This window comes from Mesocricetus auratus, unplaced genomic scaffold (assembly GCF_017639785.1).
Source record: "Mesocricetus auratus isolate SY011 unplaced genomic scaffold, BCM_Maur_2.0 Super-Scaffold_100011, whole genome shotgun sequence".
Classification (NCBI taxonomy): domain Eukaryota; kingdom Metazoa; phylum Chordata; class Mammalia; order Rodentia; family Cricetidae; genus Mesocricetus; species Mesocricetus auratus.
The window spans coordinates 13,450,725-13,478,352 of NW_024429195.1; the positions used below are offsets into that span (position 1 = coordinate 13,450,725).

Consider the following 27,628-nt stretch of genomic DNA (forward strand, 5'->3'; position numbering starts at 1 on the left):
CTGGGCGTGACTTCAACTTATGCCCTGGAGTTGTGAGAACTCGAGGTCTTGTTGTGATCATTCCAGAAGATCCAGTGTTATGAATAATTTATCTCTCCTGTGTGTATTTGTTTGTTGCTGGTTTATTGCTGTTGTTAAGATTTGTTTCATTATGTGAGTGCTCCATCTGCACGTGCGCCTTTATGCCAGAAGAGGGCATCAGATCGCACTAGAGACAGTTGTGAGCCACCATGTGGTTGCTGGGAATCGAACTCAGGGCCTCTGGAAGAGCAGCCAGTGCTCTTACCCGATGAGCCATCTCTCCAGCACCAGTGTATTTATGTTTTTAAAGCCTGAACAACAAGAGACTTTGGCTTGGAGTAAAACTCTTGTAGAAAAAGGGGGGAAAAAACCCTAAAATGAAAATTACCTATATTTTAGTTTAGTGAAAATAAAGCTGCCATACTTCATTGTAAAGTAAAACCAAACAAGGCTAGGGAAATGGCTCAATGGGTAAAGTAGTTACTGAGCTAGTTTGAGTGTGAACACACACACACACACACACACAAATTATAAAGTTAGCACTAAAAACAGCAACGAGGCAGGTCAGTAAAATGGTATAAAGGTGGTAAGCTGCCCACAGAGGCAATTGTAGGGGACAGTTAAGCAGTGGGGTGATGCCTTAGCCCTCTCTGTGGATTCTGAGACCAGTGGGGTTGATTGACTGGGGCCTTAGGAGTTCACACAAGGACACGCTGTGGTGAGCAAGGCACCCAGGTAGAAAGTTCAACGCCCGAGCTCATGTAGAAAAACTCTTGCTGTGTGTTTATGTCATTATGATCCAAGTGGCTTACTTTATAAGATTCTGTGCTGGTTATACATGCGAGGTTGTCACTGAAGATGAGTGTATAAAGACAGAAGGGCTTACGGGCTTCTATGTTTCATCAACAAAATGAAAACATTTAAAAAGAGGCATGCTATCTTGAACTTAAAATGCTTTACCCTCCTAAATTGTTACCAACTTAATTATTAAAGCCATGTTGCCGCTCTGGAGAGGGATCAATTGGCCAAGTACTTGCCACACAAGCACGAGGTGTTTAAGCCCCTGGAACCAGACAAAAGACTGCAAAACTTATCCCAGCACTGGGAAGTAGAGACCTGGTGGATCTCTGGGACTCGGGCTTGTGAGGTTAGCCTCATTGCCCAGCCCTAGGACCTAGTGAGAGATCCTGTCTCAGGAAAACAAGGATGCTGCCTAGGGAACAAGACGGAGGGTGACCTCTGACCTCCCCCACACAAACAAAGACCAATGCTCCTTCCTTCCTTGGAGGCGCTCACTGTTACTTTGTAATGGTGCCGACCTGTTCAGTTAGTCACTGTATACATTTCTTTCCCATTCTATGTTCAGTACTGTCAGCCAGGTTTGGACTTGAAATAAACTATAGTGGGAGGAATTCCTGCCCTCTAATTGACAGTAGCTGCATGCCAGGACTTGCTATTTTTTCAAAGCCCAGGTCTGTTGCATTTATTAAGATGTACATGGATCTAAGCAGAAGAACCGTTGCTTGTCAGTTATAGCTGGGTTCCGAGGCTTTAAAAACCCCGGGCACGGAGAACTAGCAATGTGGTATTTGAGACAGCAGCCGCAGCCGTGTGGATGACTTGCAAGGATTGTGTTTCCCGGTGTTCGAAGTCACGAATGACCTGACCTTGCCATGTTGGATGGGATGAGGTGATTTGTCTTTGTCAGCTGAGTATCACCCATATGACAGGATGGTCCTCCATCTTCTTACAGCTTTCTCTAGAACTTACCCATAGTCATCTCCTTCAATGATACAGCTCTTCTGGGGGAGAGTAGGAGTCATCCTTAATCTCCCAGTGTTACTGGTTCTTGTCTCTCTGCCGTCTTTCCAGGCGGCGACACAGTGGTGTGGAGGAACATTCCAACTGGTGAGCTCCCCGTGCTCAAACAGAGCAAATACCAGCCTTGTCGGTCAAGCTCAAAGTTCCTGTCTGGTTTCTGACGGTAGTGATGAGTCATGGTCACATGATGGGTTTGAATCACCAGTGACCACAGACTTGGGGAGACTGTCAGTCTTAGAGGAAGGCTAAACCACGTGCCCACACTCCATACCCCACCCGCAACTCAGAGATGTAGAAGATGGCAGATTGATGTGTTCCCATCCTTCCCGTGTTAGCTGTTTGATCCTATAAACAGCCTCAGCCGATGCCATGGTTTACAAAGCCAGACTAAAACTTACCGGAAAGAAACCCCTGGGACTCTTTTTCTGGGAATGTTTAAAAAACAAAACCCCAGTTCCAATAGATAACGTTCCACAAATACAAAACTGTTTGCGGTGTGAAGAGGCAAATAGACAAAATAATAACGAAGGTCATACTGCTGCTCTTTCAACTTGTCCCTGCTCGCTCCCTGTTGCAGCTGGGGCAGTTTGGGCGAGCGAGAATAGAGTTTCTGCTATCACTGGGATTCTCTGAGCTCACAGACAGTCCGCCTCATAACGCAATGATTTTTTACTGCCATGTTTGAAAATTTGACACCAGCAGTTATTAGCTGAAGAAAATACAAGTGCGTATCTCTTGGTTGGTAGACTTGACCACATTTCTCACTGTCAACCTTGTAGACAAACTATTAAAGGTCTTCTGTCTGTCGGTACTTCTGTGATGTCTGGTCCTAGCAGTGTTAGTACTCAGTGACTTGTCGTCCAGCTTTGGTGTCAACGAGGCCTTTGCAGCAGACAAACCCTCAAGGATGCTCTAGATGTGCGTCCTTTCACTAGGTCCTCAGGTGATTTGTGAGCACGGTAAGATTTTAAAGCCCTGCCCCTTCCCTCCCCCACCTGTTCATCAGCGTCACTCTGTGAGATGTTTAAATAGACAGAATGTTTAGCTTACACAGAGGAATAAGCTAGAAGTTGGGATACATGTGAAAGAATCAGTTCTGTTTGGGGAGTTGTCCTTCCTTCCAGGCATTTGCAAACTTGTTTGCAGTGAGAACTATGAAGCACTTGAGTGTCCCCAATGTGACAAGGCAGTGAACCTCAGAAGTGACCACATTTTCTGAGTGATTTCTAAGGTTACCTTCGACATGTTAGCTCTAAAGCCAAAGTTATATTGAGTAGCATTTCTTTCTCCTTCCTTTCCTCTTACCCCTTTTATACTTTTAAATAAATGATTTAAAACTTAAAATGCATTTATTATTTTGCTGATGTGGTAACCCACTCGTGTAACCCTGATACTTCAGAGGCAGAAGCAGGGACATTAAGAGTTCAGCCTCAGCTGCATAATGAGTTCCAGGCCAGCCTAGGTAGGCTTCATGAGACCCTGTTACACACACACACACACACACACACACACACACACACACACACACACACACACACACACGAACCTGGGGCCTCACAGATGCTGAGTCACACGTTCTACCACTGAGCTACACCACTGACCCTGGGACATTTCTTAAAATTAATTTTTTTATTGTACAACAGCCTTAGATTTACAGGAACATCGAAAAGATAGGAACAAAACGTTCCCAGACACCCCATGACTATCTTTCTTGCTTTCTGACCAGGGTCATATTTCTCCTTTTCCTAGATTGGCACTGTTTCCTGGCTAAGGAAGCAACGTTACCGCACAGAGCACAAATAGTATTTGATTAAGGCTAATTACAGTTCTGTCACATAAAGGGGAGGGGGGGGAGAACGCTGGCTTTTTCAACCAGCAATGAAATAACCCGCTGTCTGTCTACTGACTTAATAGCTTTAATTGCCAGAACATAATCAAGATCTGGAGAATTTGTTTGAACATATCAGCAGGCACTAAATATTTCAATGGGATCAAGTTGCGGAATTCGTCGTGCTCCAAGCAGAGCTGAAATCGCTCTGACAAAGTGAGTTGTAGACCCGAAAGGCAGCACCTGTTGAAGAGGTGCCCTGAGAGAATGACTTTGCTCATTAACACCACGCCGGACTGAAATGACGGAGGCTTAGCGTGCCCAGCTCCCATGAGTAAATTCCTCCGGTGAAACTCTTGACTTCTTGACTTATGGGATGGAGGTGGTTGGGAGTGTACTTACCTTTCACTTGTAGACTTGTTCCTCTTCCTGTTCGCTTGAAACTCTGGTAGACAGACAGACGGAAGGTGTGGGTACTCCTGTAACCAGCCTGGCACCTGGGCTTCAGGCTGTCACTAGGGAAGTCACACATGAAAGCAAGCACTCCCCATGTTTTGTTTATTCCTAGCTCTTAGGAATGTGCATCTGGAAACACGCTCTTCGGAGACAGTTCTCCTCAGGGAGTGATTTGGAACTGGCTTTGGAAGATGGGGGCCTGTGACAGACCCATTGTGGGCTTTGCAAAGAGGGTGGCTGGCTCCTTCCCATTCACTCTTTTGTAGTCCCTTCAGGATGACCTACCTGATATTGACTGTCGGGGTTTGTGTCTGCCGTCCCTTGAGCATCCTGAAAACGCGGTGTCAGGTGACAGACATCTTTTTGTGCAGTAGTAGAAATAAGTCAGTTTTGGGATTGTTGATTTCCCTGAAGTTGCAACTTTTAGTTGGGGAGAGGTGAGGAACATTCATTTTAAAGCATCCTTCTTAGTATGCAAAATAATGGGTTTCATTATGACATTTTACAAAGATGGCACCCAAATCAAAGTTGTCTCAAGAGAGGCGAAGGCCAGGTGATTCTGTCCCAGTGTGGAGGGGCAGAAAAGACTCAAGGAACAAAGAGAAAGCGCAGTTTGGTTTCCTGGGTCATTCGAGTCATTCCTGAGGGCCCGTCCCTGTAGGGCGGACGGTGGTTGCTCATCAGCTGCGAGTGTCCAGAGAAGTAGTCCTGTTAGCTACCGTCACACCTCAGACTCGCTGGGGGACAGTGACTTGAGCGCTCCTGCAGAAGGCTCCATGTGCCTGGCGAGGCTGTCGTCTGCCCCAGCCTCGAGCCTGATGACTGCGGGTGGCCCCACATAGAACCAAGCCACCATCACCAGCCTGCACTGAGTGCTGGGGCTTTAGGGAAAGAGCGGCTTGTGCTAGGTAAGGTCTACCTCACCGCCGTTCTCATTCCTTCCTTCCAAACCAGGACTTTCCTGACCTCCGCATCTCCAGGTTCTCACTGGCGGTGCCTTCAGCAGTGTCTCCCATGAAGCAGCAGAGGGACCGAAAACGTCTTTTCCACTGCTCACCAGCTCGGGGATGCTGGGACTGCAGGAAAGAACAGAGGTTGGGGGATTTTGCTTTTCAAGTTCTTACAGATATTTTTCCTTCCGTTTTTCTTTGCCTCATCTACTAACTCTTTGAGACTTAAGAAGCCCAAAGTGAAGTTTGTCCTAATTTTAAACTTGCCTCTGTGTCTGCCCTGTAATTTTCATTCCACAGCCTAAATTGGAACGTGTCTCCATAGGTTGGCCTCAGAAGATCTCTTTGTGTGCAGCCTTACCAGGCAGCCCTTAGTACAACAGAGGAACTCAAGCATAAAAATCCAGGGCCTCATTTTTTTTTTTGTCAGAGGCCACTGTGGGAAGAGCTTTGTCCATCTTTAAATGATAGTGAGATAGTAATGGGACAGGAACGAAAACTAATTCTCTCTCTCTGTGTGTCTCTCTCTGTGTCTCTGTGTCTCTGTGTCTCTGTCTCTGTCTCTGTCTCTGTCTCTCTCTCTGTCTCTCTCTCTCTCTCTCTCTCTCTCTCTCTCTCTCTCTCTCTCTCTCTCTCTCTCTCTCTCTCTCTCTCTCTCCCCACCCCCAGATAGGGTCTACTGCAACTCAGGCTAGTCTCAAACTTGTCATGTGGCTAGGGATAACCTTGAACTCCTGGCTCTCCCACTTTATCCCAAGTGCTGAGATTATAGGCATGAATCACATGCCGGAGGATTTGTGTGGTGCTAAGGGTCTAACCCAGGGCTTCCTTCATGCAACCCAAATACCCCACCAACCAAGCTACATCCCCAGCCCACCCAATTACCTCCTAAAACTAGTCCATGTGAGTGGAGTACAGGACAAGATGTGCATATTCTTTCTATGAATAATTGAATTTAAGACATTTTATTCAGGTTACCTAATTCAGATTCCTTTCCTCTGTGCGTTTTCTAATATTCGTGCTTCGTCTCTGTCATGAGGGTCATTTAAATCCTCTTTATCTGTAAGACCCAAGTCCGTATCTTCCCTCCAAACAAGCTCCTTGAAATGACCTTGGATCCTTCTTGATTTGTTTTCTTCTGAATTCCCAGGACTAACATGGCCTTGGACCCCCATGGGTCTCTTTAACTAAATGGCATCCTCTGCTGTCTAAGCTGCTAGTGTCTGCTGCATGGCAGGCAGAGGGTCGAGTACAGAACACCGTCTTAATGAACAGCTTTCCAATTAACTAATTGTTATTCCCCACAGTGGTCCAGACATCAAGGATCACTGTACTGCTTCCATCATGAGTATTCATGGACACTTCTCATCCCACTAAAATGGAACGAGTGTACTGCACAGGAATTGACCCCGCAAGTAGGAGATCAATATTTATTTAGCTGAGAGCATAGAAGAAATCAGCAGCCTGACTCTAGATGGTTCTTTCCTCAGTAATAGCTGCTGTTCTCCTAGATTACGCCATTTGTTGGCAAGCTGTTGGTTTCCGTCAAGGCCTCGGAAACTTCAATACCTGCCAATTTCCAAAGCGGGGAAGACTCCAGACCCATACCTAGGATAGCGCCTTGGTTGTTACTCTGGGAATGCACTTTCTATCCGTCTGACACTGCTAGCAGCTGTGACCTCTGTCATAGCAGTGTCCAGGAAAAAGGACATGGATCTTCAGTCCAATCCAGGACGACTAAAGAACTAAGAGCCTAGGAATTTCTGCTCCCAAATGTTGCACAGTCTGATTTGCCATATACTGACAAGAAAAGGCCCGTTGCTCCTGACTATTCGGGAGTCTGGATCTACAAGTGATTTTTATAAGTAGATGTCAAAACTGGAGAAGTTCTGAGATCTAGCCCGCTTCCAGGCTGCCTACTTAAGAGAGGAGACTGGGCATTGGTATGACCAGAGAAAGGGGTGCTTCAGTCGATCCCAAAGGGTTGGTAAGCCCAGGTGGCAGGGTGCAGTCTCCACACAGACTAGTAAGCTCCTCCTGTGCAGAATGGACTCAGCTGCTAAGTCCAGCCCTCACTGAGGACAGCCACTGGTCACAGGAACATTCATTGTGGAGCAATGAGTCTGCTAGCAGGAATCCAAGACCGCCACAAGGAAACAAGACACCCACCTAAGCTGTGGAGCGTAGGTACTGTCCTTGTCACACGTGTGAAGGATGATAGCATACTGTTATCATTTTCCCGGGGCTGGCAGTTTCCAAAACCTGAAGGGATAAGGGTGGCAGCAGTGTTGAAACCTGGAGGTGGGTCTCTCTCTGTTGCCTTCAGAAGACACAGTTGGAGACTAGATGCAATGTGAGACCTTGGCTTTGCTGTGGTTTCCCAACTACGTGATACCTGACATACCATGGCCAGATCCATGTCTGCCACCCAGCCGGAAGTGCCACCTCCTTCACAGCCGCTCCTCAGGCCTCCTCCACTGCCAGCAGAGCCCGTCCCTCCTCCGAGGTGCTCTTGACCTTAGACGGCAGTCACTGTCCACAGGTGTTCTCAGCTTCCCCGCCAAATAGACAGCCAGGTCCTCAAAGGTCCCGCTTACTATACTTATGTCCACAGCTCACACACAATAAACGAGTAGAAAGAACAGTGACAGTGTGTAGACACAGACAGGGCGTCTCCAGAGTATTTGTAGCAGTTTTATACCGAGGGCCGTCCACAGTGAAAGGGACACTTGTAGCTCCTGGCACAGAGGATAATTGCAAGTACACAAAACAGGAAGTGGAGCCAGGGAGGTCCCAATAGGTGAAGAGCAGTGACATCATTTGATTCTCTCCCCGTCCAGTTCCGTTCATAGACTCTCTTCTCTGCATTTTGTTCTTGATATCAGGGGTGGGTATTGTTTGTGGAATTCACTCAGAAAAACTTAGTAATTTTCCAACATAGTTAATATTCAGATATGAAAAATCACTTACAGTTTAAATGGTGAATAGATGCTAATTTATACATATATACTTATGCTTGGAATGCCTAATTAATGATCCTCTGTGTCAGTCACGGATATGTTAATGAGATTGTCTGGCTCCCGTGTCGTAATTGCATGGCTCCTCTCTAGCTTCAGGTTGGGGGAACGTTCTAGCTGTGGATTAGCAGATGTTGTCTAGATCACTGGAGATTACTCAGTGACTCTTCAGTTTAAGGCATGTGGAAGTGTATGGTTATAGGATGCCGTGGGAGAGGAAGACAGATGACCAGAACGCCCAGCTGCCTGAGCTCGCAAGCTTTTTACAGAGAGCACAAGGTTTCCCTGCTGTACAAGCCCTTCTCTTTCCCTCTTTCCTGAATGTATTTGGTTTTCTCCCCCAAAGGCTTACCTATTTTTTTTAGCTATAACCCCCTCCACTATGTCTAGCAGTCAGGCTAAATCTGTCAACTGGGGGCACATGCATGTCTGTGGGTATACATATGTGTACATGCATGTAGAAACCAGAGGTGAGCCTCAGCTGTCGCTCCTCCTGCACCCTCCATGTGGTTTTTGTTTTGTTTTGAGAAGAAGTCATTGACGTGGGACTTGACAAGTGGGTTGTACAGGAGCAAGTCCTTAGGGACCCATCTTTCTGTCTCCCTCGGCAGAAGGAGTCCAAGCATGTACCGCCATGACTGTCTTTTGTGGGTCCTAGGGATCAAACTCCGTGATCATCCCTGCATGGAAAGCATGTGACTTCTCCTAGGTCCCCGTTGTTACTTTTTGGCTTTGTGACTTTGGCACGTTAACCAGTCTCTCTGAGTCTGTTCATGTTCCCATGGAACACGGGAGGCTACTGCTCGTTGTAGAACCTAAGAACACAGTAAGGTGGTGTATCTACACCCCACTTCAAAACACAGTAGAGTTGCTCCCCACTTTCTCATTTCTGTCCCCTGCTTAGAAACAGCGGAGAAGAGTTTGGGACTACAATGGATGGCTCTCTCGCTCTTCATTCCAGCTGTGTGACCTCAGGCAATTACATAGCCTTGCTGTGTTTCAGCTCCTTGATACATAAAATGTCAAGTACTTGACATTCAGTCAGTACCAGGACAAAGGGTCAGCTATAATGTCTGCTTATCTAAACAGGTGCATGAAAATGGCCCAGGGACAAATCCATCTGCGGTGTGCTGTCAGCTGCTGAATGGGGTCAGGGCACCCTTCTTCTGGGTTAGAAGCAGCGTGTGGAAGGCACAGGTCTTTTCCTGCCTGCCTTCCGTATGTCCTGTGGATGGAAGCCGTGTCTTCCTTACCCATTTCCCCTGGAGTGACGTCTGAATAGGCTTGCTGCACCCTTTTGCACATGTGTGGTTCTAGTCTGCACAGGGGTAGAGGCTGGAATGTCCCAGCCCCTCTATTCCTCCCTCTCCTTGCCAACAAGCCTCAGGAGGAGGAAAGCATTTAGTGTCAAGCCTTCTACTCTGGGTCTCAATTTCTCCTTACTTTCTATGCCAAAGGTAAATGGTCCAGATTTGCCAGGGGGTGAGGCTCCAAAACCATTCTGCTAGCCCTAGCATTTTAAAAGAAACATGATTCTCCAAGTGGTCCATCACCTGAATGTGTCACATGGCTTTTGCAGAACCATGAGGCAATGAGTTCCTTTTTTAATGTGCATTTAAAAAATTTTTCCCCATGGATATCCGTCCCCAAGAACTGGAGCTACAGTTGTGAGCTGCCATGTGGGTGCTGGGAATTGAACCAGAGTCCTCTAGAAGAGCAGTCAGTGCTCTTAACCACTGAACCATCTCTCCAACCCCAACCCAAGGAGTTCTAATGACTGAGTGAGCAAGGAAGCAATAACCTTCCATCCAGCAACAGAGCAAGAGTTACCATCTACAGCCACAATCTGAGTCTCCACACACAACAACAGAATGAATATTTTACATCTGCAAGTGCATCCTGCCACTTCCAGGAGATCTCAGTGCATCCTTACGTGTCCTGAGATGTTAGACATGTCAGACATCATCGCCCCATTTGACAGGAGGCAAAACGGAGCCCAGATGGATTGGGCAACATCTCTAAGGCTGTACAGATGGCAGGTTCAGGGTTCCAGCTGAAAGAGATAATGAACCGATTGCTTTTTATTCATCAGGAAACATGAAATCATCTCCCTTCCTCTGGCTTTAAACAACAGCATCCACATTTCCAAAGCAGGTCTGCCGGAGGTCAGTGATGTGCCCTGCGTGTTCACTTGGGGCTCCAGGACAGCAGATACTCCATCTGCCATGTCCTGTGTGAGTTCCAGCTCCGCAGAGAAGTGAGTGCTGAGAACCCCCAGGTCAGCTCTTTCTATGCTCCCCATTGGCCAAGCTGGTGACATAGTCCCCAGTTAGCTGCTTTCACAGGAACCTGGGGTGCCTCCCCATATACAGGGCAACACAGGCAAGCTATTTGGAATCAGGCAGCTTCATGATAAGAACGACAAACGGCATGTCATGTGTCTAGGAAGGAGAGTGGCGGAGTGAATTTACACATTTGTGGGAGATGGCCGTCAGAAAGGAGGGAATGAGGAGAAACGCAGTAGGTCATGTTAACCTCACTTTTCTCTGGCCTGGGCCCCTAAAAATCATTGTCTCCTGCAAAAGATAGACAGAGGATTTATGATTTAAGTTTAAGGGTTTTATAGGCAAACCTTTAGATTTAAAAATACTGCTAACAGTTGCTGGGCGTGGGGTGTGGTGGTGTACACCTTCAATCCTGGCACTTGGGAGGCAGAGGCAGGAGGACCTCTGTATGTTTCAGGCCAGCCTGGTCTCCATAGAGAGTTCCAGGATAGGCAGAGCTATCCTGTCTCAAACAACAAACAAGCAAACAAATAAATGAGAATCTAACAGTAATCTTCAAGATTTTCAATAGGAAAAATCAGGGTTCACTTTTAAGGTATTGACAAACTTGGCTGGCATCTCTTGTGAGCCTGTCACTCTCTGCTCTTATCCATTCTCTCCGGAAGTCCCTGTAGTGTGCCCAGCAGGACTGCTCTGAAAGGTAAGTCCATCCTCACCCACTCCTCCCCATGGTTCTTTCACTTAGGCCTCATGGCTCCCCATCCCAACCCCGCTCCGTCTTCATGCCACTGTGTGGTGCCCAGAGCCTTCCCGGCGCCCTCTCTGTCATCTTACTGGCTCCCGCCCGCCCAGCCTCTTTCAATGTCTGTTCTCCATGCTCTCAGCCTCAGAAAACCTTCAGGGACTGTGGGGAGGGCATGGTAACACCCAGCCACATGTCAGTGCCACATCCTTCCCCTGTGTTCCCTCAGCCAGAAATCCCTTCTCGTCCCTGAGCTCCGACCTGCTCTTCGGCCATGCCACCCCTTAAGCTTCCTTCCTCAGACTCCGGAGGCCTCCTTTTCACCACTCTCTCACATTCTGGGTCTCTATATTTGTCCAGTCACCAAGTGTCTTCAGCTCTACCTTCAGACAGTAGCAAACATGTCCATTTCATGACATGCACTTACCCAGGCCTGCCCCAACCAACATTGTTAGAATCACACCACAGCCTTCCCGCCTCTGTCCTCCTTCTCTGTCCCCACTCATTACCCATGAATTGTAGCATGGTGTTTCTTTGCTAAAACGCCCTTCATCTGCTTCTCAGTTAACTCAAGAATAACCAAGCCCTCCCCAACTCTACATGGTATGATGCCCCCACATAACATCCTGTGTTCTCTCTCACCTCTGACTCACTCACAGTCCCATCTTTGCCTCCAACCACAGGGTCTTTGCACTTCCTGGTGGCTCTATGCTGAGCATCTGTCCAGTGCACCTCTCTCCTTCACTAGTCAGTCACCTTCTTAGTACATCCTTTACCAACCCACTTTGAGGTGAAACCACCTCTAGAATGTCTGTGGTCATTTGAATGAGAATGACTCCCATGGGCTCATGTATTTGAATGCCTAGTCCACAGCTGGTGGTACTGTTTGGGAAGGATTAGGAGGTGTGGCCTTGTTGGAAGAATATATCTTTCAGGGTAAGCTTTGAGGTTTCAAAAGTCCATGCCATTCCAAGTTGACTCTCTTATGCCTTGTTTTCATGGACCAAGATGCTAGATCTCAGCTACAGCTCCTGTGCCATGCCTGCCTGCTTGCTGCCATGCTCCCTATCTTGGTGGTAATGGATTCTATCCCTCTGGAATGTGAGCTCCAAATTAAATGCTTCCTTGGTTATGGTGTTTTGTCACAGCGATAGAAAAACATGTTGGCTTTCTCCATTGCTTGCATCACCACCAGTAAACCATCGTTGTATTATTACTTCAGTGTATGTAGGGATTTTAAATGTTTTAGCTTGTTTCCTCCTACTGGAGTGCAAGGCAGGGAATCTTTGTAGACATCTTTTTGATGTGTTCACTGCTGTCTCCCACAAAGCATGGTTGCATGAAATTGGTACCTTAAACTATATGTGATGCTCAGTTTCTCCTCCTCCTGCTCTGTGTCAGTCATCTTCCCATCACTGTGACAAAGTTCCTGAGACAAATAACTAGTTGAGAGGAAAGGGTGGTTCTGGCTCATGGCTTCAGAGTGTTTTGTCCATGGTCATAGTCATATTGTTTTAGGCCTATGACAGCACAGAGCATGAAGGCAGAAGTATGAGGTAGACCAGATGTCCTACCAAGGATGAGACTCTGCCAGGAGAACAAAAGAGGTACATGGCAGAGGAGGCCTTCTCTCTGCTTGGTGACCAAATGAGCAAAGAGAAAAAGGACTAAGTTGTGTCTCAGTATTCCCTTCAAGGGCACGCCCCGCAGCGATGTCACTTCCTTCATCCATGTTCCACCAATTTTGCCTTTGGGGCCCTGAGCAACTTGGCAAGTCATCCTAAGTCTTTAGTAGCCAATTGGGTTATTTCCTAGTAAGTCAGACCTCTATAGTGCCCCTCTGTGTATTTGGAGAATTGATATAGAGAGAATTATATGAAGTACTTGTTTCATTTATAGAGAGGAGCAGGATTTGAACAGCATTTGGGCTAAATGGTGTTAGTGTTTTCAGAGATCAGGGTGCAACCCATTGGCCACCTTAGACTTTTCAAGCCATTTCTCTTGTGCGGTGCATCTCCACAGCCACCCCCGGTCTGACATGTGATTGGCCATGGGCTACCTGCCATTCCTGCCTGTCCCTGTGTTAAGATGCCCTTGTTCCAGCCACTGAGCCCACCTGTGGCGCTCTCCTTGTGTGACTCTGGGAACAGCTATGGCGAATGGAGGCTCCCACCCGTATGAACTCGCTACCAAATACTTAGCAATGTATCAGGAATCCTTCTTGAAGCCTTCCATTGAAGCACTGGTATATTCCAACCCCCTGTCTTTCTTTTTAAAATCTAGTCTTTTTGATAAAACGAATTTCAAAACTGGCAGTCCCAATCCAAAGTGCACCAGCTTATAGTAGTAAATGTGCTAATGTCGCTGTTTTGCACATATCTTTGAGCTGGGGGATCCAGCCATCTTTCTAAGGATCATCCCCAAACTCACCTGGGTTTTGGGGATCAATGTCTTATCTCTATCCAGTGTTTAAAGTGTTAGGAAAAAGCAGTGTTGCTGAGGGTCAGTGGTACTCAGTTCCAATGAGAAGAAGACTCTTCTCAGACACTGGTAACAGGATGTTTTCCCAGGCTTTGCCTTCAAATCAGAACTCTTAGGAGGAAAGAGCCCTTTTACTTAAAAAAATGAATCTCATTCATTTATTAATTTTGTGTGTACATACACGCGCACATGTACGTGCTGTGGTACAGACGTAGGCTAGAGCAGACAACTGTGGGAGTCAGTTTTCTCCACCGTGTGGGTGTAAGCCATGAAATTAGGTTGTTAGACTCGGTGAGAAGAACCTTTACTTGCTGAACCATCTCTCCAGCCCAGAGCCCCCCTTTCTGAAAGGTCTACTTGTGAACGCATGACTCACATTTAGGGGTAATCAGGTTGGGGGGCCTCCTGTCAGCACTAGACCGAGCCCCCGAAAGGATGGGAGCTCTCTCCTCACAGCTGTGCTGACTCCCTTGAGTTTTCCAGAAAAGTACAGTTTTATGTATTTTTAAAAGTCAACGCTCTGTACCACTGGCTTTTAAAAGAGACCCCGGAGACCAACAATGTCTGCAAGAATTCTCTCACTGCAAACTAGGTTCTCTCAAAATTTGTGTTTTCTGCATGTGCTTTATGAGTAAGTGATATATGCTCACAGAACAAATTCATAAGGTTAACAACAGTATTGGGGGGCAGGGGGGATAGCCCAATCCATAAAGTTCTCGCTGTACCAGGACTTGAGTTGAATCCGGGAACCTACATTAAATAAGCTTGGCAATGGTATGTGGCTATAAACCCAGTGCTGGGGAGAAGAGACAACCCACTCCTCAGGGCTCCATTAATGGGTTTCAGGCCAGCGAGAGACATTGACCTTTCTCAAAAAAAAAAAAAAAAAAAAAAGAGAAAAGAAAGGGGGAACTGTCACCTGAGAAATGATGTCCATAGGTGTCTGTTGACCTACACGTGTGTGCCTATACAAGTGTTTCTGAACATGCTTATACACACTAACACATATGCACACTCACATACAAACCATATCCTGTCCTTCCCGTTTTTTTCAGTTTCTCTCCCTCTAGGCGACCAAGGGTCCTATTTTCTTGTACTCCTGCCAGTAACATCCCAAGAATATAAATGTGTTTGTAGGCATATGCTTTTTAAAAAAATACAACAGTAGCACATGATGCTTAAGGTCTGTGTCACTGGGTCTATTTGATCATTTTCTTCTGAAACTGTGTATTGATCTTGCACAGTTAAAATAACTTTTGTTATAGAGAAACACTAAAATCCCAGTGTTTTATTGTACCAGTTTATTTTACTCTCATGCAACCATGAAATGTGGGCATTTCATAGCAACACGGTTCCTTTTCTAGCAGCTCCTGGGGGATGGAGAGGGAATCTTGAGATTTGGGGCTTCCAGCTGTTGTTTGGGAATAAGGAGGGTCTAGAGGATCTGGGGGGAGTCTTGTTGGAGGTCTTTGTGTGCCAATCCTGCCCACATTCTTGCAGAAAAAAATGGTTTTGAATACAGGGGTCTTCGGTGGACCACCACCCACCAGTCTCCACTCCACATAGTCACTGGAAGGGTGGTCACCGTTTTTAAATGGATTTGCTTTCCTTCTTGTTGCAGCAAGAGGGGTTTTATTTCTTCTTGGAACATGGGAGAACAGTGGGAAGTTAATGTGCTCCCCGGGTCCCACAGTGTGATTGTGTATGTGGGCAGAACGCGGGCTACCTGCCCCCTCACTTCCCTGGAGGAGGGGCGCATGCATGAATGTGCTCCTATGGTGGGGTGCACTTTGTATGCACGTGGAAGTCAGAGGACACCTGAGGCTGTCATTTATTACGATCACCCACCTTCTTATTGATGCTGCCTAGTGTTATAAATGTACACCACTATAACTTCGGTGTGTGTGTGTTGGGAAGCATGTTTCTAAGGACAGAACTCAGGTACTTGCCTGCTGAGCTGTCTCTGCACCCCAACCTGATCATTTCTTGAACCTCCTCCAGCTAAATGACTTCTCTTCAGTTAAACCCAGAGGTGCCTAGAGCAGAGGGACTCTGACATCCAGCGGTCCCAGCCTGCCTGTCAGTCTCTATAGCCACATTGCAATCATCCTTCTCAAGCTTGAGCTTTCGGGCCCCCCATACTCCCTCTTCGATGCAAGATGTTGCAACCTAGAAATTCTCTGGCAACTTTTGTGCTTATCAGACTTCCCTTGCTACTGGTGGGGGGAGAGAGAGAGAGAGAGAGAGAGAGAGAGAGAGAGAGAGAGAGAGAGAGAGAGAGAGAGAGAGAGAGAGCAGCAATAAAAGAACTCACTCTTGTAAACATTGACCAGGGAGGCATTCATCAACTACTAGAATCCCTGCAGCCGTAGCCTTTCTTCACCCACAAATGCAGGAGCAGCTGGAAGGGAAACCTGAAGTTCAGGGGGAAACGGCGCCCCCCTCCACAACTCTGCCTACATCAGCCCCTGAAATAGAAGCGTGGGGATGGAGTGATTTGATAACAGGAAGAAGTGGGGGAAAGCAGCGAGTTCCCGTCCTGCTGCCTCCCTGGGGCATCAGTGTAGAGAAAAGGATGGAGGCTCACACCCACACACACCCTGGGATTTCTGCATCTGGTCTCCAGTCCCCACTGCTTCCATACTTGCTGGGACTGCTCTTCTCCATGTTGGTATATTCTTAACTGTGGATGGTAAACACCGAAAGCGGCCAGCCACAAGGAGAGGAGCTCTGTGCCATGGTGGATTCTCCTGCTGTGACCTGTCTCTGGTTCCCAGGTTCCCAGCCTGACCCTTTACAAAGCACTGGACTTGTACTTAAGGTTAGCATAGGGCATAGAGGGGGAGGGAGGACAAGAAGGAGGCTTCTCTTAAGGAAACAAGTACTCACCTGCTGGGGTTTACCTCTGGGAACTCTAGCAAGGAAAATGAAACTGTAACAACCAAACCGGGATGCAGACGGAACAGACGGAAGACAGGAGCCATCAAGGAAGCCACGTAGTTCTCTTCATACTGGAAGGAAAAGGTTATCAAAATGCCATCTGTCAGCTGAACTGCCCCTTCGTGTCCTTCTGGCTGTCCCAGAAAACACAGAAGGCCATGATGTAAGCAGAACAGGACTGGGCTGAGCAGTGTCGGATAGTGCAGCTGTGGTCCAGGGGCCCTGGTTGGGTGCATCCACAGACCAGCATGCATGTCTTTATAGCCATCAAACCACAGTCGTTCCCAGAGCTCATGGGGATTCAAATCTATTGCCATGAGCCCTGGGAGCAGGAAGAGACTATTGAATAGTTCTAGAGAGCTCACTGCTTTTGTACTGTCAAGGGAAATAGCCACTCCATCTTACCCCATAGGGACGACTTGGGAATCATGATGGAGGTGGGATCTGTACGCCTCCCTGCTTCAGTCACCAGCATGAGAGGAAATGACAGAAAAATGCTGGGGTCCTTATAGTCATCCAGAGACACAGAGCCAATAGTTCTCTCTCTGGAAAGAATACAGTTGCTTTGTCTCAGTACCGTTGAGCAGAAGATGATCGACCCCAGATGAGCTCTGTTCACAATCTGCCAGACACTTGTACGTCCCTACAAAAAACAGAGCTGGGAGCCGGAGACACGACTCAGCAGTCAAGAACACTGGCTGATCCTACAGAGGACCCAGCTTCACTTCCCAGCACCCACAGGGTAGATCACAACTGTCTATAACTCCTGTTCCAAGGAGTCTGACTCCCACTCCTGGACTCCTTGGTACTACACTCAGGTGATAGAAATATGTGGGTGAAATACCCATGCACATGAAATAAAAATAAAAGCAATTTAAAGCAGGGTCATTTTAAAGAGCGTTAGAAGGTAGTTCTATTTCTGCTCTTTGGAATCTACCCACTTAGCATGAGCTGGGGAAAGATGGAGGGCTGGACAGAATGAAAGGTATTTTTAAAAGGAATTGGTTCATTAATGGGAGTGTGGGGATGTTACTAAGTTCAAAGCCTGCAGAGCAGGCTGGTGGGCAGTTCTGATAAGCATGGATGTTACAGTCTTGACGCCGAAGACTTCCGAAGGCCGGAAGCTCTGAGGTTTTTCTGTGATACCGGCTTAAGGCAGAATATTACTTCTTTTGCAAATATCAATCTTTGCTCCAAACGCCTTCAATTCATGGGATGAGATCCACTCACATTGTGGAAAATCATTGCCTTTCTGGTCTAACTCTAACCTCAGGCTGCACGGTGCCAAAAATGGCTGTGGAGGCAGCCCAATACAAAATTGTAGACTTACTACAAACGAAGTTTGCAAGCCTAAACTTTGCAGATGAAATAGTTGTATTGCAATGCCAAAAGGATGGGCATGACAGATGCTGATGTAAATGCTGATCATGTCTCAAAAAATAACTCGCACAGCACCTGCATTAGAAGAGTTTTGTTCTGTTTTGTTTTGGTTGAAATTTAGGATTTTAATTTTTGGATCTTGTTTTGTCTTCATTTGTTTGGCTTTGTTTTTGGAAATATGTTTTCAGACTTCACTCAGGCTGGCCTCGAACTTGCTATAGTCCCCTGTTAGTCTCCCAGCTGCTAAAACTGTGGACAAGTGCATTATGACAAGATGGAACTAGCATTTGCCCCAACTACTGGGCTCTATAGACTGGCCAGGTTGAATCAGAAGATGAGTCCTCCCTGGAGAATTCAGGAGACTGTCTCCTTCAGTGAGTACTCAAGGTTATTTTGAACTGATATTTTTAGGCTATACTTTGATAAGTTTTATCAAATAATTTACAAATATAAATTTGCACATTGAAAGTGGAACATTTTAGTAAAATTCCCATAGGTCAAAAACTGGAAATGTCTTGGGTATAAAGGTTGTGTTATGTCTCAGTGACAGGCTGGCTGGCTTTGTTGTGACACATGTGGCATAATCTCTGATATAATGGGTATTCATTGGAAATGCTTTTTTTTTTTTTTACCTTGCTGTCAGAAGGCAAGTACAGGGAGCCCTGAAACAGTAGGAACTCAGTGCTGATCATGGCTGAGAGGAATGGACTTCAGTCCCCACTTGGGAACTTGCAGAATGGCATCAGATACGCAGAGGGAGCCCTGTGTAAAAGTTTATCCCCAAGGTGCTACCGCCTGGCTCCAAGTCCGAGCTCTGACGCTGCTGTGGCGTTGTCTGTCTGTCCAGTGCCTCAGTCTCCTCATGAAAGGCAGTTTCTCCCTCGTGTGATCTTATACAGATTCATTGCACAGCTCTGTGCAAGCATTTGCTATGACAGTGAAATAAAATCTAAGTAGAGAGTTGTGATGGTGGAAAAGAAGTTTCTGGAAAAAAAACTTTTATACCTCAGAGCTTTGCTATAATTCCTTACGTGTTTAGGATCAGTTTATAACATTAGGGAGACTCCATTCATAATCCTCTTAGATGAATGGGAGCCAGGATGGAGCCTTCTTATACACCAAATCCTGCACCGTAGTTAACCGTGCCATAGGGAGTTTCTAGGGTATTAATAATGAGCTAATATACCTATGAATGTTAAATGTCTTGGAAGCAGCTTCCTGATGAGCAAATAGCAGATGTGGCAATGGTCATGGTCTAATTGCCCGAGAGCAGTTGAATACAGTTTTTAGTGCTTTTCCAAGCAGTTAATTGAAAGCCGAAATGTTTTCTCTTAAGGCCCATCAATTGTTCTCACTGGTCAAGTGGAGGATACCGGCTAGAGGAGAAAGGGTGATCAGGAGTGTGCTTTCCTCCTGTGCATCTAATTGGTCTTGTAAATAGTTTGAGAATTTTCTAGTAGTGTCTATTGTTATAAAAATCCTAGCTCTAAAATATTAGTAGTTAGCTTTGAGTTTTTCTATAGGATGTGTTTGTGTATTTATATATACATACATAAATGTATGCATAATCACCTGTAATCTTCAACATAGTCCAATGAAATGCAGCATAATTATAATTCTGTATTTGAGGGTGCTAAAGCTTAGATTAATTTGTTCCTGGTAAGTAGCAGTTACGGGGTCTCAAATAGCAGGAGTATGAAATGCCAAACATTTTAAGCTACTTTGTAAGGAGCATCTTTGAGCCTCATATATTAAAATTAGCCCCATTTCCTACTGGAGACCTCTAGGTGGTTGGCAAGATGAGGTTCAGCTACTTCTATTAAATGACTAAGCCAACATGCCTGGGAATTTGTCTTTCTCATGACAATACTTCAGTACTGCACAGAGCAGGACATCCCTGTGTGTATAGCTTGTCTTCCTCCGAAAAGCATCATCGCTGGGGAGAGGGGGCGGCATTATAGAATGTGGCAGTCTAGGAAATGGGCTGTGGAGCAAACTGGACTGCATGACACAGGCCATTTAGGGATTCAGAAAGGCAAGGCAGTCACAAATGGATCACAGATTTTAGGAAAATCTCTATTCCAAGGTGTGTGTGTGTGTGTGTGTGTGTGTGTGTGTGTGTGTGTGTGTATGTAAGGGGTATGTGTGTCCCATTTCCACATCTCCTATGTATGAATCTTCAGAAATAGTCATTTTTATGCAAAAGAGTCACTGCCATATTCATGACTAAGGTTAAAAACAAAACAAGAGGCTGAACATGACAGAGGCCGCCTCTGCATTTAGAGTGAAACTTAGAGCTGTACCCTCAGGAAATGAGCTGAATTATAGTGTGTTGAAAATTTTCTTTTGTAAAATGTGTGTGTGTGTATGTGTGTGTGTAAGAGAGAGAGTGGAAACGTCTTTTGAAAAATGACTCTCTGTACCTACAACCACACCTTAAATTACCAAGTCGTATCCCATGTTTTCTGCAATGGATAACCAAAAGATTGTTGTCTGAATCTGGCATCTCCTAAGAATGTCTTCATTGTGCGCAGTTATTGAATCTAAGTTGAGAGATTCAGGTAAAGAACTTAGCTCTTGGGCTGGAGAGATGGCTCTGCAGTTAAGAACACTGGCTGCTCTTCCTGAGGACTCAGGTTCAATTCCCAGCACCCACAGGGCTGCTCACAATCATCCTCACTGTAGTTCCAGAGGGTCTGAAGCCCTTTCCTGGCCTCCTTGGGTATCTGGTATGCACATGGTATGCAGATGCACATGCAGACAAAATACCCACACACATACAAAAAAAAACAAATCTTTTAGAAGCAAAATCCAACCTTGCTCTGTCCATTTCGGTGTTAGACAGGGTGATCCTGCACATGCAATCTCCAGCAACCAGAGCTGGTCACCACCTAGAATTCCAGGAATGCTACCACAGGCTTATCACCTTAATCCGCCAGCAGCCTCCCAGGGCCTACCTCCCCTGGCTGCCTGCCTCCCAGGGCTCCGATTACAGCTTCACTTCTCTCTGCTTCCAAAGCCTGAATCTTTTCCTTTTCCAGCCTCTGCCCACTCCAATGCTTCTTTCCTGCTGACCCTGCCTGTCTCCGGAAGTACCTTCTTTCATACCTGTAGGTAACACAGTGATTTTTTATGCCCTTCTCGCTAAGGCCCTGGGAAGTCACGTGATTGCAGCATAGGTTTCCATTTAGGAAGCTTTTTGTTGTTTGTTTTAAACCTGTGGTGAGACATTCTTTTGCATTTTTTTCAGCTCATATTTCTCATCTAGAAATAAATACTGATTTATACATTTGCTAAAAAATAGTGTATTTTTACATGTCATTACCGAAAAGGTTCTGAAATGCAAATATGCATATATAAACATTTACTTTTGCAGAGATGTATCTGTTGTTTTGAGTTTCAGTGATTATTTTTCAACACAACCCCCCCCCCACACACCAAAAAAAAAAAAAAACAAAAGCTTGCCTAAATTAACCCAGAAAGCTGAAAATCTTTTGTCTCTTTGTGATTTCACCAATATCTGCTTTATTTAGCTTTGGAGATGAAAATGACCAAATGATGGTTCCGTTTCCTAATGTTGCCTGTTTCTATATAGCTTACACATTTAATGTAGAGTTTCTTTAAATGAAAAACTATACTCCCGAGTTTCTGCAATTTATAGTGGAGGATTGTACAATGATGACATACTTGTGGTAACAAAAACAATAATGAAATTGTATCTGTTGTTTCAAATCATCTTTCTGGTGAGCAATTTAAGTAAAAGCCTAAGACTGGAGGGGGGGCAGTGACTTTAGACCATGGTCATATGGTAATGACATGGATAAGATGGCTGCTCAGATTCTTCTGGACAGTGCCATGGCCAGGTTAATCCGAGAACTTAGTGACCAGAAAAGTTCCATGGCATGTCAGCAGGAGAGCCAAGAACGGGAAACCGCTGAGCTCCTGTCCTCAGCAGCCTTCAGAACAAGCCCCGTACGTAGATAGTATGGTTAGAGCTTTCCACATCTCCCGGTGCTTGACCAATAGTGAATATAACGAAATCTCTAGGTTGTTTCAGCATTAAAGGTTTCTAACATGAAGAATATTGGGTAATTCATTTAGTTATATGTAGTACAAGACCAAAAGGTCCAGGGGCTGAGATTCAGAGCTCCTAGCAGGGTTTAGCATGTATCAACCCCTCTCAAAGCACGTGCACACACACGCACACACACACACACCATACATTCACACCCAGACATGCATGTGTACACACATGATGTCTGGCCTCTTTACTCCCAGAATCCTTCCTGGCAGCTCAGTACCACTATAGCAACAAAAACAAATTCTGATGATCAGTTGCTGTTCTAGAATCAGTTGTGTATGAGGCTTCAGCTGCAGCCTGACATGTGGGGAGAACACTTGCAAACACACTAAGTACTATTGGAGGATTTGTACCTAAGCTTCAGCCTGTCTCTTCCTGTCCCATCCTGTCCATGACTTTATTTTAGAAAATGACAGTGATACACATTCATGGGTCAGTGGGTCATTTTGCAAAATCTTCATAATTATGGGAGAAGACCAAGGTGTAACACATACACAGCAACTAAGACTAGGGGAAAAAAAATCACCCTCTCTGAAAAGAACTTTCAAATGTAGTCTAAAATATAACATATTGCCAAATCCTATAATGTGGACAGCATAAGTTGTCAATAATGTACAGCTAACCTAGAAATAGAAAGCAAAATTAAAAAGCCAGCATGTTTTTTATGAAAACGGGAGCGTATCAGTCATCATAATGAAATCCTAAACCAAATCTACATAGTAGGGGTGGAGAACATTGTAATTTACAATGGTTTGAGCATACAATGAACTAACCCAACTGTGAGAGCCAGCCAATTCGTCAGCATCACCCATGATCTATATTTAACATAGATTGCAGAAGGATGTCATTAATAACCAAGTGCAGGAATTGAACCAGTTCCTAGTAATACATTTTTGTTGTTGTTGCTGTTAAAGATAGGGACTCCCTGTGTGGCTCAGGCTGGCCTTGAACTCAAATATCCATCCGCCTCAGCCTTCCAAGGGCTGGAGTTACGGATATGTGCCATCATAATCGGCACAAGTCGGTCCTGACAGCAGCATCTCCTATAGTCGCTGTGCGTCAATGCAGAGTGCGGTGGAATCTGACCTGCACTGTGCTCTTAGCTTGAAGGATGTGGGTTCCTGGTGTGTCACGGGGCAAGTAGCGGGTTACCCCAGAAGGCATTCAGAAATCCAGTGTTCCCAGGGAAAAGCAAGTGGGTCCCCCAAAAGGAGGCCAAGTTTTGAAAATATGTATAAGCATTCTGAAATAAAAAATATCCGATGGTATTCACTGAATGCCGGCTACAGGCCCGGTGAGTTTCCGGCCTCTGCAGTCGTCACAGAACTGAATTAGTATCCTCTCTACAGGCGAGGCAGAATACTCAGAGCCGGTGCCATGTTAGAAGTCACAAAGCTGGCCAGGAGAGAGAGCCGCTCTAACCATTCTTGACTCAGGCGTACTAGTACATCTTAGGTGTAACCCAGACACCACACACCTAAGGTGGAGCACATGTGGGGAAAGCGAGAGGCAGCAACCCACGTGGAGCTGCTCCTGGCAAGTGAGATGAGGCGAGGATGGGGAGAACGAGCCATGGTGTAGCAGGAGACGGGCAGGCGACTTCCAGGATGCCGCAGACCACCCGACCCGTGCAGCAGAGACTTCCAGGACGCCGCAGACCACCCAACCCGAGCAGCAGAGAAGTGGGCAGAGGCTGGGGAATGGCAACACTAGCATACTTTTTGCAGACAGATCTCTAGTTCTCTCCAGAAATTCCTGCTGGGGGGGGGGGGCAAGATGGCTTGGCAGGTAAGGGCGCTTGTGCAAGCCTGACAACCCGAGTTCATTCCTGGGAACCACCTGAAGGTGGAAGGAGAGAACCGACTCCACAGAGTTGTCCTCCGACCTCCACAGGAATCCCACGGCACTCACCCACACACGCACCACACATACAAGATAATAAGAAATAAATCGGGGGGGGGTTGGGGGGAGGGCACGGGAGGAGGGGAGAGAAAGGGAGAGGGACCTGGAACTGACTTGTGAAGTAACCTTGTTTCTTATCTAAATTTAAACTGGAAAATAAAATTTAAAAAAATAAGAAATAAATCATTTAAATATATATTTATTGAAAAGCCCCCCCCCCCCACACACACAAAGTACGTTGCCTTACTCAGAGATATCAGGGGTATTTGTCATCCAGGAATTTATAGTTGCGTTGTTGCTATTTCTTGGAAAGAACAAAATTTGAACAACTGTCTCGTCATCCAAGATAAGGTACCAACGAGAGACCAGTGAAATAATTCCACCCAGTTTGGTAAACCAGTGAGTTACTTAGAGATTATGGTATGTACTGGATTTATATATCTAAACATGCTGGTACATTGGCTAGACACTGTGGATAATACAGGCCATTAAATTTAGTCTTATTGTTTTCACATAAGGTATATAGTATATATCTTGATTTTTTTAAAGAAAAAGATAACTTCATTTTTATTTTATGTTTTTGTCTTGAGCCATTGGGGAGCCCTGGAAACAACAGGAAATCCACTCTTTTATGGTGAATACATATGAGTGTCTGTATGTGGAAGTCCCTTAGTTTGGAGAAAGGCTTTGCCCTTGTTTACCAAGCGTGTTGGTAATCTAAGTGTGTACACACGTCCCTGGCTAATCCAATATGAATGCCTGTATTAGAACGCCATTATATTTCCTGACTGTTTGAGTATTCTCTTCTGGTAGCCTGACTTGAATTAGTGTCAGAAGCATTTCTAGTGCATAGTAGACCCTGACATGCGTCTGTGTGACCTGAGCAAATCACATTGTGGCTGGAACTTAGTGTCCTTTGCTGTAAGCCAGTAACGATAGTGTATATGTGGTTATCAGACTCACCCTACTCGTAAGACAATTTCTTGCTACTGAGGCCCCAGACTGTAGTTATCCCTTACCTCTGATGTTCACTGTCATCTCTTACGGACACATCGCTCTATTTGGAAATCTTTGGTGATGGGGCTACACTTAGTCCTGTTGTTACCAGGCATGGTAGGGATGTGAGCGTGTGCATGCTGCCACTAGGAGAAACTCAGAACTCTAGGTTTGCACTGTCCTAAGCCAGCTCTCATCCCTCCAGTCCCATCATTCAGCAGGGACAGGGATTGGACAGCCATGCATCTTGATCTGTGTGATGTGTGACGTTTCTAAGTTTGGGATTTGTGTGCAGACGGCCGTTGTGATGTAATTTATGGATCCAACCCTCTGCAGTTGTAAGTAGCGAGCATGTCTGTGCACAGAGGCACTGAAGACATTAAGATGGGGCCAAAGACAAAAGCGGAGGGGTGGCTGAAAATCTGAGTCCCGGTTTTGGTTGCCTGTGATGTTAAGCAGTAGAAAGGCCCCTTGATGGGTCTCATGACCTGAGTGTATGTTTATCACTTAAGTCTATTGCCTGTGTGTTATTTATTTATATCAGACGAGAGTAGATCAGACCTTCATCGTTAACCCCTAATCCACTTTAAATTGCCACTGACATGAATCTTGTGGCGTTTCCTTTTTGTACATTAAGTCTGTGAGTGAGGTTAATAATGAATAAAGTATTTAGTTATATGAAACAAGGGTGTGATAATTGCATTTTCATGAGGGGCTAAATGTGATAGAATTACACAGATTTAATTCAGTACTGAAGAAAGAATCTCACCATAAAACTTTTAGATGTATCTTTTAGAGAATCAATCTAATAAGAACTATAGCTTTGATAAACAATACTGTATACTGTGCCTTTCTTGTTGTTGCAGGAAAAGGAAAGCATAATAAACAGGGTTTTTTTCTGATTTATTTTGTATAAAATTGTGGTGTAATTCTTTGATATCTGTAGAAACTGTTCTCTCCCTTCTTTCATAATACAGCAAACAAACAAACCTTCTGGCTCCTGAACCAGCCTCTGGGCTCCCACACAATGCAACTTTCTAATGTTTTCAGTATTTTAAAAACTCCTGAACTCAAAATTTAAGTAAGAGTCCCTTTTCAAAAGTTGATGATGTGGTTTCATTGATGGACAAGGGAAAAAAGAAGATGTTAGAACATATCTCAGAAATTTTTCTGAATTAGATTTTTTAAGTGACATTGATGGGAATATAGATTAGTGCAGCCATTATGGATAACCATGTGGACAGTCCTAAAAGAAATTAAAAGCAGAGCTGTGAACAATGCAGCAGTACTGCTTTGGGGTGTATATTCAAAGGAATGCAAAGTCAGTATCTGAAAGACATGTCTGTCCCTCCTGGGTTCATCACAGCCCTGCTCACAACGGTCAAGAAGTGGAATCAGTCTAATCATCTACTAAGTGATGTAGCACACACACACACACACACACACACACAGATATAAACACTTGCACAGACACACACAGAGACACAGGCAGAGATATACACACCTGCACAGACACAAACACAGATACACACACAGTACACACACACACACACACAGACTTACACATAGATACACATACACAGACACCTGTTCAGACAGGCACACACACACACACACAGAGACATATACACAGAGATATACACACCTGCACAGACACTAACACAGATACACACACAGCACACACACAGACATATACATAGATACACATACACAGGCATACACATAGATACACATACACAGACACCTGCTCAGACAGGCACACACACAGACATACACCCAGAGATACACACACCTGCACAGACACACAAACACACACACACAGATATACACAGATATAAACACTTGCACAGACACACACAGAGACACAGGCAGAGATATACACACCTGCACAGACACAAACACAGATACACACACACAGTACACACACACACACACACAGACTTACATATAGATACACATACACAGACACCTGTTCAGACAGGCACACACACACACACAGACATATACACAGAGATATACACACCTGCACAGACACTAACACAGATACACACACAGCACACACACAGACATATACATAGATACACATACACAGACATACACATAGATACACATACACAGACACCTGCTCAGACAGGCACACACACAGACATACACCCAGAGATACACACACCTGCACAGACACACAAACACACACACAGATACACACACACACCTGCTCAGACAGGCACACACACAAGACATACACACTGAGATACACACCTGCACAGACACAGACACACACACACACACACACACACACACACGCAGTTCAGCATTTTTTAAGGGAAACCCTGTCATTTACAGTAATACAGACAAAGCTGGAGGACAATGACAAGAGCAAAATAACTAGAAACAGAAAGACAAACACTTCATGACTTCATGATCTCACTTACACAGGGAATCTAAAAGTACGAACTTACAGGAGCAGACAGAAGAATAGTCATTCCCAGCGGCTGGTGCTGGGAACACAGGGAGGTGTTATTCAGACAGTATAAACTTTCAGCTTACAAGATAAGTGAACTCTGAAAATCTAACGTATAACATAGTAAGTATAGTCAATTGTACTTACGCTGTACTTAAAAACTAACAAGTGAGTGGGGTTTTTAAAGATTTATTTTTATTAACCTTTAGTCTTTTGTCTCTCTCTCTCTCTCTCTCTGTCTCGTGTGGGTGGGTGGGTGTGGGTGTG

The 27,628-nt window shown here is 45.4% G+C and overlaps 1 protein-coding gene across 1 annotated transcript in view; it reads left to right on the forward strand.

Annotated features, from left to right (window-relative positions):
• Maml3 (mastermind like transcriptional coactivator 3) overlaps positions 1-27,628 on the forward strand; it is a 429,467-nt gene that overhangs the window by 178,393 nt on the left and 223,446 nt on the right. The gene's annotated exons all lie outside the window — the stretch shown is intronic.